At 37.4% G+C, this 12,682-nt stretch overlaps 1 protein-coding gene and 1 long non-coding RNA gene across 3 annotated transcripts in view; one reads left to right on the forward strand and one right to left on the reverse strand.

Moving 5' to 3' along the window:
* Positions 1-12,682, reverse strand: part of Palld (palladin, cytoskeletal associated protein) — a 359,420-nt gene that overhangs the window by 192,031 nt on the left and 154,707 nt on the right. The gene's annotated exons all lie outside the window — the stretch shown is intronic.
* The window catches only part of LOC139705267 (uncharacterized), a 360,401-nt gene that overhangs the window by 139,989 nt on the left and 207,730 nt on the right, over positions 1-12,682 (forward strand). The gene's annotated exons all lie outside the window — the stretch shown is intronic.

Genomic DNA, 12,682 nt, shown 5'->3' on the forward strand with positions numbered 1-12,682 from the left:
CCAAATAAAAAAATCTTTTCAAAAGACTGGGATATAACTCAGTGTAAATCCCTCCTGGCTTCAATTCCCAGTACAAAGAAAAAAAAAAAAAAGAAAGAGAATTTAGATAAAACATTGTGATAGGTACCATAAATGTAAAGAAATGAATACAAGGAAGATATTGCTCAAATAGTCTCTATATTTCTTGAGGAACAAGAAATGGGCTATAATTGCAAAGGGAAGAAGTTTGATTAAATGAATGGAGAAACTTGTTAATGAAGGATTATAAAAAGAGAGAAAAATGTATGAGATAAAGTCTGGAAACTTCTTCTATGAACAGCTTCTCTAACTTTTCAGAATTCATCCATCTACTTGTTGAGTATTTTTGAGGATACTGTCTTAATATTTGGCAGCAGCAGGTATGAAATAATAACTCAAGTTTTTGTAATTTTATGGGTAAGGCATGTCCTCCTGCAACAACTTGAATTAGACAATCTCTAGATCTGTTTCAACTCCCAAAGTTAATATCCACACCCTTAATCTCCACATGCCACAAGGATATTTTTTAGGCCTCCTTCTCTTTCCTACAAAACTGTACTGTCTTAAAAGGTAGTTAAGTCAGTTGCAAGTGGAAATGCTCGTTAGAAAGTGCTAGTTTGCAAACATTTCTTGAAATATAAGACGGAAATATAGAATTACTATTTTAAGGCAATTAAAAAATTGTTGAGGAAAATAAAAAATTCTGGTGTTTATTTCTGACTTCTGGAGGCATTACAGATCTAGTTGACTATATGATATCTTTTAAAATGGACAAAATATTAGATATACTATAAATATCCTAGAATCATCTCTACTTCCTTCTCTCCCATTCTTTTCAATAGCTTTGCAACTCTTCCTACTGAATCTATAGACAAAACCAAACATAGTTTCCTGAATCATCTTCCTTTTCCTTTTTATTAAGATCTCTCTCTCATTTTAAAAAATTGCATATTTTATATTTTTAAATACACAAGACAAGTATATGGTACAAATTTTGTTGCAAATACATGGTACAAAAGGTAAAAGGAACAAACAGGTATAGGATTCTCTACTTTTTAAATAATTATGTTATAAATTTCATGAGGCTTCAGTTTTAATTTAAAGTAGAAACTTAAACATATATAATTCCACTAATATCTGTACACTATAACTTATTATAGATAGACAACAGAATTATCCAGTCATATAAAAGGCTAGATGATTTCAGGTTGTCCTTAATTTTTTTTTTCATTTGTGTTTCTACGTATGGAAAGCACAAAAGGTCCAATAATCTCAAAAGAGATCCATGGCATTTATTTCAATTAAAATATACTTTAAGTTCTTAATGATGTTACTTTGTTTCAAAGAAAACAAAATGATTTTCTTTTTTTTACTGAAATCAGGGTATCACTGAAGATTTTTGGTGCTATCAATTGTGAAAAATACTGATAACATAAGAACTCAGCCCTCGTTTGTTCACAATTACCTGAAACATGCTTTGGGATAATAAAATGTGCTCACACTGGGTTGCATTGCAGCAGGTAGTTTATTTAGAGCAACTGAGAGCACACCTGACTCATACGGATGGCAGCTGGCTTTGATAGTTCCTTTCATGTCTCATCACTAAGAAACAGAAGGTATATTTTTAAATTTTATGATCAAAATAGACCTTTAAGAGATGTTTTGTATACTCAGTGTAAATGTAGCTTATACTCACAACAGTCTTTTTTTTTTTTTCGGTTCTGGGGATTGAACCCAGGGCCTTGTGCATACGAGGCAAGCATTCTACTAACTGAGCTATATCCCCAGCTTAATACACAACACTCTTTACAATTTTCTGGCTTTCCCAGTGTTTATCTAAGTGGAAAACAAAGTCAATTAAGTCCATTTGGTTTAATATTAGCAGGACACTTATTTCTAGTTGCTGTAGTATTGGTAACAGCAAAAAGAAAACATATATATTTTGAACATAGGTTACATATGGTTCTGTAGAAATTAAATCCTGTCTTTCCATAATGCTCAGATTAACACCACACCCCATAGAACGGGCAGCTCTGGTGGAATAGGCAGGGAAGATGCTAACCTCGGGCATGCTCACCTCACACCTTAGCATTTCCATCAGTGCAAAAGGTCCCTCATCTCCAGATGTACTGCAGGATTTGGGGAATTGCCATGGATTCTGCTAAACTGTGAAGTGTATTTTACACTTAATCTTAATATTTCTAATTCAGTGATTTTATTTAGAAAGATGAAGAAAGACTTGATGATAGAAAAACATTGATTTACCACTATGGAATAGGAGGGATACTGTGTTACTCTAGATTTATTTCTATCTTACATTTGGCCCTTGATGTAAGTCCAAGATGTAGCGATAGCTATTATTTAAATTTGTCTAAATTTAAGGCTAAGGTGCTTTATCTCCTCAATAAGTTTGTGTACTTTTTTTTGAAGGGGAACTCTTTATCAGATTAGGTCTAGATTATTATTATTAACCTTTTGAATCTCAACTCATTCATAGTGATGTTTCCCAGATCTGTTTGACAATAAGAATCAGCTGTTGCATTTGTTAAATATACTGATTTCTGCATCCTTTTCTCTCCCCTAGATATTCTGATTCAGCAGGTCTGGGTTGAGGCCAAGAATTTTTTTTTAAAAACATGATTCCCAGATGATTTTTATCTTGAGGAAAGTATAGAAGACTTTGCCCTAAAAAAATGGATTTGATACATTTTTTATTAGAACTCACAGAAGGAGATACATTTTATGTTCAACCCATGTACAGGTATAAGGTGTGTGTGTGTGTTTGTGCGCGCGCGCGTGTGCGTGCACACACGCCATAAGGACTTCTCCAAATATTAGTAGCACTCTACTACTTTTTAATTTTATTTATGTTTTCAAATGGTGTTTACTGTCCACTGTAATGGGTCATGATCAGCTGTTATAAAACAATGCCCCAGCCAGGCATGGTGGCGCGGGCCTATAATCCCAGTGGCACGGGAGACTGAGGCAGGAGGATTGTGAATTCAAAGCCAGCCTCGGCAAAAGCAGGGCACTAAGCAATTCAGTGAGATCCTGTCTCTAAATGAAATACAAAACAGGGCTGGTGATGTGGCTCAGTTGTCAAGTGCCCCTTAGTTCAGTCCTTGGTACCCCCCAACAAATGCCCTATAATAACTAGTACAGTTCCTGATTAAAAAAACTGTCCACTTAATCCTATTTGACATATTATGAAAAGGGTTTCTAGGCACAGGCTTGAGAGCCTGATACATTTTAAGAACACAATTATTATCTGATTCACTGCATAGAAGGAAAACTGGAATAACAGAGAAAGCATGAGGTAATCCTGTGTTTTTTGACAATACTGTACACAGTTCTTGGCTTACCAATTGCAGAGGAAGATAGAAAGTGTGGAAATAATTCAAGTTGGAGCTTCACATAAGATTAATCATTTGGGAAGTGAGATGTAACTGGAAAGGTACAAGAGACTAGGAATTTTTAAATTGAATACATATGGTTACAAGAGTCAGTTAAACATGGACTCAACCAGAGAAGGGTAAAGGAAACTTTGGATATTAGTGCTCTGTGGGAATTGAGACTGACTAGCCCAAATCTCTCAATTCTTCAGGTTTGGTCCAAAGTGATTCTCTCAAGGTCATGTCTAATAGTGTTACAGCCCAAATGCTAAAGGTAGGCTGTCTGTCTCCTACAGGTGTGCTATTTTTCCCTAGACCATAAAACCTCTCTTATTGTTCTACATTTTTTCCTAGTTAAGGACACAAGGAACTTGATGCAGAGCAAGGTAATGAAAGATTTAAGTCAGGGAAACTGGGAATTTCCTGATGCTGAAAATTCTAATTACCCTCCTCATTATCCAAATAAATCACGGATGGGCAATATGTCCTCTAAGGTATCAGACACACTGGATTAGCATGTAAGCTGAGCCAAAGTACCTTATAATGTGGACCTGCTGGTAGAAGAAGAAATGAACAGTCTGCTCTTATGGGGCTTTAGAAAACGCCCTCCCACAGGGGCTGTCCTCTGAGCAGTGGGCCACAAGCAGTGGAATGTCACTGTGTTAGCTTTGAGTTGCTGTGACCAAAACACCTGACAAGAACAATTTAGAGGAGGGAAAGTTTATTCTGGCTTATGGAATCAGAGGTTTAGTTCATAGCCCACTGAGTCCATTGCTCTGGGCCCAAGATGAGGCAGAAATCATGGCGGAGAACAGCTGCTTGCTGGTGGCCAGGAAGCAGAGCGGGGTCAGGGGAGGGACCACAGGAAGAAAACCCCTTCCTGGGCAGACCCCAGTGCCTCCTCCAGCCATGCTCCATCTGCCCACAGTTACCACCCAGTTACTTCACTCAAACTAGGATGAACCAATTAGATTACAGCTCTCACAATCCAATCATTTCACCTCTGCATATTCCTGTGTTAACACAGGAGTTTTGGGGGGACAATTTATACCTAAACCATAACAGCCACATTGTTCCCTCTTGGTAGTGCTGCTGGGAGCAGTAAACCTTCCCACCTTGGTATTTTCTGAGTGGGAGGCCATATTACAGGTCCCTATACTATCTTCCCAGGACTTGGGGTATCTGGAAAGGTCTTCTTTCAACCCTCGGTTTTCTATACCTGGAAGAGCAGGGTTTCTGGAGACATTTAGGAAAGCTACTGCCTGTTCAGTGCCCAAGAGTGTGCTCACTGAAAATACAGACATAATTCAGTGCCTTGACACATCCAATTGAAAACAGCATGAAGTTTCATCGGGTCGGGATGACACAGAGCAGTCTTGGAGTGTTGATTTTGATGAATTTTAAATACTTTCTTCTGATGCTTTTCTATGATTCTGTGGTTCTTTTAGTTATGCTATCTTAAAAAAAAAAAAAAACCTGAGATTGCCACTTCTGAAGAATGAAATTTTTAAGAATGAAATTTTATCATTTCCCCATCCTTCCATGAACTACAGGATAAATTCAGAATCCTTCCTGTGGTGTACAAAGTCCTGCTTTTTGCCAGGCTGACTGGCTCTGTGTCTCTGGGCTCTATGCTTTCTGAGCTCTGAGTGCTGGAGCTTTTAGGCAGCACCCTGGGAAGCCACATTCCTTTATGTCCCTAAGCCCCTATGCTAGAGTAGTTAGCAATTTCCTACTCAGTCTTATATTTCCCCATAAACATCACTTTCCAAATTGGGTATAATCCCAGTGACTGTGTAGGAGGATTGCAAGTTTAAGGCCACCCTCAGCAACTTGGTAGGACCCTGTCTCAAAAGAAAAAATTAAAAGGACTGGGAATGTAGCTCATTGTTTAAGCACCCCTGGGTCTGTTTCCCAGTATCAAACCAACAAGCAAAAAAGCAAAACCCAAAATATTCATCTCTCAGAGAATCCTCTGTTTTGATTAGACTTGGTTAGATTTTAGTATGGCAAACTTTTCTTGGTGACATCTATCAAAACTATAGTTAAATAATTTATGGTGATTAGTTTGTTAGTTTCTGGTCCCAGGACTAGAAGATAACCTCTGAGGACAGAAGCCATTTGTTTTGTTAATGGCTATATATTCTCAATATTTAGTCCACAGCAGGCTATCCATAGTCATTTTTGAATAAATGCATGACTAAAATTTAGATTGAAGGAAAAATACTTTCTTAACAAAAATCTGTTTTCTAAAGGAATTCTCAGTGAGACTGATGCTCCTACAAGCTCTGTGTCTTCCTTTGTGTGTTTCAAATTTGATTAGACAAAATTCATTTCATACGATTTTTCAGGATCACTTCTATATGTAACATAAGGTATTCAGTTGATAGCCAACTGAGCATTTAGAAAAGTTACAGATTTAAAGAAACAAACAAAACAAAACAAAAAACTTGGAATGTAGCTCAGTGGTGGAGTACCTGCCCAGTGAGCCTGAGACTCTGGGTTTGATCTCTAGTACTGGGGCGGGGGGATGGGGGTAGAAATTACCTACATAGTTCACGTTATTTCAAAAAAGAAAAAAAAAATAAGTTTTGGGATATTATTTTAGTCATTCATGCATTGCTATGTCATGTTACTAGTTAAAATTTTAATTAAATGTCCCAAAGATTGTTCAGTTTTTCGTCTCTTAAAAAAAGCAGCATCCAACTGTGACAATGGCTTGTGTTTTGTTGAAAGATGCATCACAGCTTGTGTGGTTCTGACATTATAAAAATAAAGAAAGCCGTGGGGAAATGAGATGAACCAGTTTGTACTATTGAATTTTCATCTGGTAGCATCTTACTTGAACAAAGACCTTTAAGACATCTGTAAAATAAATTTGGGTTGGGAGTAGAAATCAGGAAATGAATGCTTCTGTCAAATAAAGGGAGTTAGAGACTTACTTATCTGTACTAAAAAGTTGTCTCCCGCAAAAATGAAAAAATTTAAAGTTATTAACAACTTTAATTATGATTTATTTTAATCCAATTTTCCTAAGCTTAAATTCCTGAGGTTTTGACTTGATGACATATAATAAATTACTAAGTCAGAAACTATTTTTATTGGTAATAAATTCTGCTTTTTACAGTTACCTAAAAATTACTTAATTATGGTAGTATCTCCCATAAGGCAATCCTGAATTTCATTCAAGTTCCCGAATGTAGAATGTACTTAACACTTGATTAAATACAAACAAAAACCATTTTTTTTTTTTCCGGAAACTCATAAAATGACGACCAGGCAGCAAGGATAAGATTACTAGGTCCCTTGGGTTTTGAGGGGACATTTTCATACATATCTTCCTTCACAGCCTTTTTTTCTTCTTTTGTGTCCAGAATAACTAACAAGACATCCAGCTTCTACTTTTCAAACCACATGGTTTGGCAAACACAACTGATAAAAGAACTCTGGGCTAAAATCAACAAGATGAAATTCAGCATGAGTAAATGAAATGCCTGCATTAATATTTCCTAAAGATCTTTAAAAATTGTGCATTGTATCATATAGGTAGAAGGTTATTTAAAAATGTATGGTTTAAGGAATAATAAAGAAATGAACCCTGTTTTTATCAAATCTAAGAAATCAAATATTACTAATGCTTTAGAAATGCCTTGCATGTCCTCGCCAATTTAACCTTCCTTCTTTTGAGATAAAAATGCCTTTAATTTTCTTTAATATGTTTACCACCTTGGTCTATATCCTTAAAAATCCTTTAACTTTAAAAACTTGGGTTACAAGCATATATCTGTGTAACAAGAGGGCAATCTTACCATTGTTAGAAAAAAGATATAAACTAGCTTCAAGTTCCTTGAAAGTTACAGAACCCCACGGGGTACTCAGTGAGCAAGGTGATCAGTGGGTCCTGAGAAATACCGGGTTCATGACAGGAGGCCAGCCTGGTGGGGCTTGGCATGGATGGAAACTGAACAGCTGGTAGGAATCAGTGGTGGAGTGGACATTGCTGTTTTTTTGTTTCTAAACTCAAAAATAATCAACTAAATTCCAGATCTTGAGACTGGGTCAAAGCAGATCACTTCTGTGGGGTGAAATGAGGGTTTTCCACTGGTCCAGGGGGCAGTGCATGGGGAAAAAAGCAAGTCAGTCAAGTAGGGACAATTCAGTCTGGTTTATAACCCAGCCATTCTGTCATCAGAGTAAAAGAGGCTGGGGTGTGGCAAGGAACCTCTTGGAGATGAAAGCCTCTTATGTTTGTCTCTGGGGTCACACTGTACCAATCAGGACTTGCCCTTCATTCCTGATGCCTGGATTGTGACCCTTCTGGGAATTCCTTTTGATCTCCTGATTATTAGTCCCCGTATCAACATCTTGCTTTTTCTGGGTTAATTCTTGCCATGATAGAGCACATCCTCCATAAAGGATTGTGGAGGAAACTTCTTGAGACCTTGCAAGTCTGAAACTAGTTTTACTAGATCTTCCCATAGAACTAAAAGGTTTGGTGGTGGGAAGAAATCTAAGTTGGAGGTAAAATTTTATTTTTGAGTTCTGCAGGTCTTGCTTCATTGTTTCTTTGTGTCTAGTGTGGCTACCAAGAAGGCTTAATTAACCCTTTCTGATCTTAACAGTTTGAATGTAACCTGATGTTTTCTCCCTGGGCACTTGCAGAATGATCTCCTTGTCCTGGATATCATACATTTCATGATGATGTGCCAGCTCTGAGTTTGTTCTATACACCGAATACTTGGTGGGTTTTTATTTTCCTCCAATCTGAAAACTGGTAGGTTTCAGTTTGGGAAATTTTGAAAAAATTATTTCCTTGACAATCCCTTTCCTCCCCTTCTTTCTTCTCTCCCCCTGGAACCCCATGATTCTCTGACTCCTCTTTCTGACCTGTTTTCTCTTAGCTCCCTTTTTATTGTTTTGCTCTACTTTATGGGACATGTCCTCAACTTACATCTCTGAGACCAATTTTTTTTCATCCCTCACATTTTTTTTTTAAAACCTTTTCACTTTTATATCTTGGGTTGATGATTTTCTTATCCATCTGAGGGGAGATTTGTTTTTGTTTTACATTTTCTTCTGTGTTTGTAAGGCTGTTTTTCCCAAGTTGCTTTCAGGGGAGTTACTTGTTTCCTTTTCTATGATCCACGTCTAGGATTTTTTTTTCGTGATTATGAGTTGATTAGAAGCTCTGACTGTACCAGAGGAACTTGTCAACCTTGGCTTTCCCGTAGCATAATCTAGATGGCATCTTTGCAGGACAATCTTCCAAATCATTATCTGTGTTTTTTTTTCCTTCTCTCTCTTGAGATGTTCAGAATGTCCAGAGAAGAGTGCTTTGGTCTCTGCCAAGCGAGACAAAGTTCACAGGCCAGTGTTCCAGAGGGTGAGTACAGGAAGAGGGCTGGAAGTGGGGTAGGCCTTGAGTCTTCCTCCCTCCTCCCAGAGACTAAACCAAACTTTCATGGATCATGGGATCCTTAATAGCTCCAAAGTTTTTTTTATGTTGCTTTTTAAAGCCATCAGACATACCTAAGTGTTCCATTTATTAGGTAGTTATTTCCAAAGAATTTAATAAGTATTTATGTCTGAACAAGTTAAGTACTGTTTGAAAAAATAAACATGCATCTAAAGAAACAAATTATTATTTTGTTCTTAAATAACCACAATTAAGAAATCATTTTTTTTAAAAAAAACCACGAAATAACAAAATAGATAAGCACATTTGTTGGTAGAGTACCTCTTCTGAGGACACAGCTGGCCTCATTTCATAGTTTAACGTAGATTTTCGTGTGTTACCTGCACATCATACACTCATCAAAAACTCAGTTTCATAAAGACAGATGTCATAGAAAAGAATGTATAGCGATCCAAAGTTAAAATTTTGTACTATTTTAGGCCAGTCATTGTGTCCTGTCAGATGTCAGATTTGACATGTTTGCATCAAACATTTCAAATATACCTAAGCATCCCTATAGTATGGAGAGGTATACCAGGTACCTCATCACACAGTTTGTGAATCACAGGTTTTAGATGGCCGATGTTTGTTCTGTATGCTCTTGTCCAACCTACTATCCTCACCTAGAACTTGCATTAAGTTTTAAACTGTGCACAATCTGCTGAGATCTCAGAAAACACTCCACCACTGCCTTCCTACCACTCAGTGCCTTAGTGCGTTTAATTAAGTATAATTTATGTCACAGTCTGAGTCACAGAATCAAAACACAAACTCCATTATATAAGATAGAGGATGAGTCGGAGATTCATGCTGAAAGTAGGAGGTACCATCCTTTGATAATTCTCCAACCAGTAAGACACTTCTTTTGTGGTTTTAATTTTGCATGCCATCAGACAATGCTACAAAAGTAATTCAATACGGTTTGTGGCTCTTTCCAGACGGCTGAGTAAGAGCCTGAGTATTAACATCTGTCAAATGATTCTCCTTTCCCCTCACCCCCAGACCAGTCTTTGAAGGATTCAATCAGTGTGAAGTCACAATGTCAAAGAAGAAGGCCAGGGCAGGTAATATGACAACGGATGTTGGTCTTAAGTAAGCTGACTAGCTATTAATTCACAAAACAGTCTGAAAGGACCCGTGATGCAAGCTGACTTCTGTCTAGACAGAGAGGGGAGTGTAAAACACATTAGACGATACAACACAGTAGTGACAAGAAAAACCTGTTTCACTTGTACAAATGCACGGGGAAGGAATCTGCTATTTCCTTCTTTATCTAGATATCTAATGGGGCAACATCTAGGTTTGAGGGGATTTCAGTTTTATTTTTAGAGCTTTAAAATCATCTTGCCCATGAATAAGGAAAGAGAGTGAAAAGAAGAAGAAAAAAGAAGATAAAAAGAATGAGGGAGTGACATGGAGTAAGAGAAGAAAAGAGGGAGGGAAGGAAGAAGGTGGGGGAGCGAGAAGAGAGAGCAGGAAAGAGAGGCTGTGTCAGAGGAGGAAGAGAGGGTAATAAAATCTGATGTTTAAATAGTTTCCTGAATTTCAAAGGCTATTTATGTTTTAGCATTTGGAAAACATCACAGACCTAGTCCTATAAAATTTATCTCTTGCCTCAGATGTATTGTAGTCATGTCTGTTTTTCTCCTTTCCACTCAACAGTGGCTAAAAAAAGCAGCTATCAGACCAGTTCCTACATCCACACTATATGGTGGAATACATCAGTGGTCCATTAGACAAAATAATCAATCAGGTCATTTAAGGAAAGTAAACAGTCTGTTCGTGTGTGTGTGTGTGTGTGTGTGTGTGTGTGTGTGTGTGTGTTTTCCTCTTGACATAGAAACTTCAAGGTCAATGTCAGGAAAACATTTGGCAATTAGTAAGAGAATCATTCTTAGTTTTGTTAGATGTGCCAAAACTTTGTTTAACCACAAATATGCTTTAATTTTTCCTTGTGCTAAAGTTCTTACTCCTATCAACTCACATAAGCAGTCATAGGAGAAGTCATTCTTGTGTTTAATTTATTTGTTGTTGTTTAAAAAAAACGTGACCATGAATTCTGTTTAACACTACATGCTCACTGGAGACTTTCTGAAGCAGGGCATATTAATTCTTTGCTGTGAAAGAGAAGGGAGCCATTCTAGGACTGTCAGGGTGAAGACAATTGTGGAGAAATTACCACGGGTCAGGGAAAATGTGTTGTGTTCGGTTTGTTTTGTTTTTGATAGCTCCCAACTATCTTCTTTTTTTTTCTTGTATTGACAAATTTTCTTGAAATATTTGCTTTTAGCAAATTCTATTATAGTGGTTGTTATGGAGGAGTCTGTTTTCTTAAATGCTTTCAGATATAACTAAAGAAAAAAATAAAAATAAAAAAAATACAGCCAAGTGTCATGCCCTGTGAGGATGTGGGGTTTAAAAGAAAGATCCTCCATATCTTGTACTTTTCTTCATGATTTTGCCATATTAAAGGAAAAGGCATTTCAGTAAGTTATAGAGGCCTGGTGATTTCAGGAGGCTGCTTAGGACTGATTTTATTAAATAATTTATGATCAATATTTTAGAAACAAAAGAGAAAATCATAACTGAAGCAGAAGGGGGTGTTTATAAGATTAGGGGTGAGGGATGTGGGTAGAAGGTAGTAGACATTTCCAAATCCAAACTGATTCCTCCTTAGTGTACTCTCAGGGTTTTGATGTTCAAGAATGCACATATGCCAAACTAAACTGTGCAGTTTATATACAATGTTTTGCATTTTCAGATGTTGGTTAGCTACTGATTTTCCAATGTAGATTATTGGAGACATTAAAAAAATAATCATCACCTATTAGATGGTGAGAGTGAACAACAATGTGAAGAAGACAGAATTGCATAAATTTGTTCAGAATACAAAAAGCAGCCTTAATCCATCCTAGAAGCAATAGTTCTAGAATTTGGGACCCAAGGTTTCGTTCCTATATGTGCATAAAGCATTAAAAGACATAATTATCTGTTATATATAATAAACTATTTTTTATAAATAAAAGCAATACCTGGTTCCTACTTTCCTGTCTACCTACCTGTCATCTATCTACCTACTGCTATTTGAAACAGTAAATACAAAAGATGTGCCCCAACTCTCTATAGGATTTCCATGTTAGCTCATGCAGTAAGTTTGGTCTCAGAAGTTCCATGCATACGGGAACTAGCATTATTCAGTTTTATACAAAGACATATCACAGAAAAAATAGAAAGTGGTATATTTCCAGTCTGGAAAATGACTATAGCATTTGATGTGGCAACTGACACACTGAGTGGGGTGACATGCTCTAGTTGTAACTCAGAAGGCAGCAGATCAATTCCAGTTGTTTTAAAAAAAAATGTGGAGAAGCATCCTTTAAACCTGGTCCCTAATAGGAACATGCTCTGCTTTTAAAGACCCCATACTCAGATGTGAGAGGTCAGGGGCTGACCACAGCAACCTGACCTGCAGTAGCCCACAGAAAACCTCAGGCTCCCAAAGAAGGGTCAGGGCAAGGTCATGGTGTCCAAGGCACACATGGCGAATTCTGTTCCACATAGGAGCAGAAGCACCCAGGGCAGAAACGGAAATGACTTGCTTTTCTGCCCTTTGTTAAAAAAAAAAATGAGTGAAACTGTGCTTTGCTGACGGGAAAAATACAAAAGAATAGAGTCTAGAGGAGGATGCACTAGGAAATACCTGGACAAACATCTTTTAGTCCCTGAGGGGTCATAAAAATGCAAGAGGAGGGAGGCTGGGGAGCAGCTGGCCCCAAGGCTTCTGGACCACATAGCACTCTGATGAGATCCAATGAGG

This window comes from Marmota flaviventris, chromosome 3 (assembly GCF_047511675.1).
Source record: "Marmota flaviventris isolate mMarFla1 chromosome 3, mMarFla1.hap1, whole genome shotgun sequence".
In the NCBI taxonomy this organism is placed as follows: domain Eukaryota; kingdom Metazoa; phylum Chordata; class Mammalia; order Rodentia; family Sciuridae; genus Marmota; species Marmota flaviventris.